This window comes from Hyalella azteca, unplaced genomic scaffold (assembly GCF_000764305.2).
Source record: "Hyalella azteca isolate HAZT.00-mixed unplaced genomic scaffold, Hazt_2.0.2 contig3472, whole genome shotgun sequence".
Classification (NCBI taxonomy): domain Eukaryota; kingdom Metazoa; phylum Arthropoda; class Malacostraca; order Amphipoda; family Hyalellidae; genus Hyalella; species Hyalella azteca.
In genome coordinates, this window is record NW_025933721.1 from 2,658 (window position 1) to 5,097 (window position 2,440).

Sequence of the window (2,440 nt, forward strand, 5' to 3'; positions counted from 1 at the left end):
CATGGTGGAATTCTAACATATAGTGCTCAAAGGTACTTGTGGGCGGAGTCATGTCATCTCCCATCTGTGAGTGGGCGGAGTCATGTCATCTCCCATCTGTGATTGGTTGAGAGGGTCATACTTTCTGGCAGAAAGTATGACCCTTCAGAAAGTTACTGCACTGTGATTGGTCAATAGGATCATGATATCATCCTCTCAAGACTGTGATTGGCTGATAGGATCATGATCTCATGCTATCCAGGTTATGACTGGTTATGGGATCATGATGTCATGTTATCCAGGCTGTGATTGGCTAAGCAATGGCCGTTCCATTGGTCATTTAAAACCCCCTAGAATTTCACCTTGCTCGTGCGTAATATACCTTAAGTACGCGACAGCGCCGTACGCCGTCTCGCTGCCATCGTAGAACACGTGAAGCTCCTTCCTTGTGAGGTCACCTTTGACGTAGATTTTCAGATTTAGAGGAACTTTATACTTGAACGACTCGAAATTTGCTTGCCATCTCTTCCAGGATTCGAGAAGAGAGCGTGGAGGAGGGTCGTCCCAACTCAGTTTCAAACGACAAGTTTCTTGAAACAACTTTTTGGCGTGAACCAAAACCGGCGAAATCAGATCCAACGGATCGTATATAGACGCGTCGTTCCGAAGGATTTCTCGACGAGTGGGAGCTGACGAGTTGGTGGTGGATTTCTCGACGAGTTGGTGGCGTTCGTAACATTGTGACGAAGTCCAATTCCGTGATTCGAAACTATAAAGGTTTCCCCAAAGTTTCGTGAAAATAAGATGATTCGACGCTTTTATCAGCTTTATTGATGTTGACTTTCGAATCATCGGGGGAACTGGGGAAAGTTCGAAAAGGTAAATACTTAATGAATGGTTAAGAACTTAAGAGCGAATTCAATGGTTACGTATTGTCTTGGGTCTATAATCGTTCTGTCTACTGAATGACATTAGCTCCTGACGACACCTCCTATTACAGTGTTAGGAGATGGAATCAGATGTGCACTAGAAGCCTCAACAGGCTACGTTCTTGAGGGAAGAGATTATGAAAGTTCATTAGAAGCACGGCAGTGGTGATCTACGACAGGAGTCCCTATCGCGATAGTATACGCTTCCGAGCTATAAAAAACGGATAAATTCACAAAAGAAAATGTTCGATGGGAACCTTAAGCAAAATTTAACATTATGTTGTCGCGGCATTCAAACTATCAAATGCCTGCTAATCCGGAAAATTCAAGTCCGGCAGGCACCGACGCGCCTCGATGCGCGCGCAGTTGGAGTTTGGATCGTGATCGGTAGCGCGGGAATCTCTGCCGAATTTCGCTTTGTGTGTCTCTCTGTGCCAAATATGATAAATACGTGCATTCACTGTATGATTGAGGTTCTACGAGTGAGCATGAAATGTTTGTGAGAATGTCAGTAATTATTATTTTCTTTCCTGAAGATGTCACGTGAAGTTATATGTCAGTTAGTCAGGATGGGCACCTCCCCAAATCAGCGGCATATTACAGAATTTCTGTTGTTTAATCATTATTTGATTGATCCATTCCATTGATTTTAAATCAACTCAGTAAATCAGCCATGCAGCCACAACTCACAATAATTATCGTGAGCCGGATCAAGTAGTTTCTGTTCTGCCATAAAAATAGAATTATTGTGGAGAGGGTATTGTAATTGCTAGTTGCTACAGATGATAATTCTAATCTGTAGCATGTTTTTGCTACAGTTTAGAATGTATTCCAAATTTTTGCAGGTAATGTAGTAGAAAAGCTTTTCGTTAGTAAAGCATTGAATAAAGTACACGTTCGTCTTTCTAGAGCCTCAAAGACCGTATGTCAATGTATCTTTGCGAATTTGTCTTGGGAGAGGTTAATTACAGGGCAGTCAGCTAGTGTGTGAACTAAACCAGTAACCAATCGGTAGTTAATTACTATATGCAGTCAGCCAATATGTAAACTATGCCAGCTATCTATTAGTAGCCTCTTGTCCGATTCTCAAGAAGTCATCTCGTTTTTGCTATTATTGAACAACTTGAATCTGTTGAATTACTTGTCGTCAGCTAGATGTAACCCGTTCCCATTCTATGTGCTGTATTTTGATGCTATAAGTTATGAAATTGGCTAGGATCATAATACCGACCGATGAGATTAATTAGTTTAAGTAGAGTATGATTTACCTCAGTATCTTGCATGTTCAATTTGAGCAGCTCCCTTCTGGAACTGTGTTCATTAAACTAATTATCATTCTATGATCTCAGTGTCTTGTATGTTCGATTTAAGCAGCTCCCTTCTGAAACTATGTTCATTAAACTAATTATCATTCTATGACCTCAGTGCCTTGTATGTTCGATTTAAGCAGCTCCCTTCTGGAATTGTGTTCATTAAACTAATTGGCATTATATGATCCCAGTGTTTTGTATGTTCGCATTCTGAGAGAATCA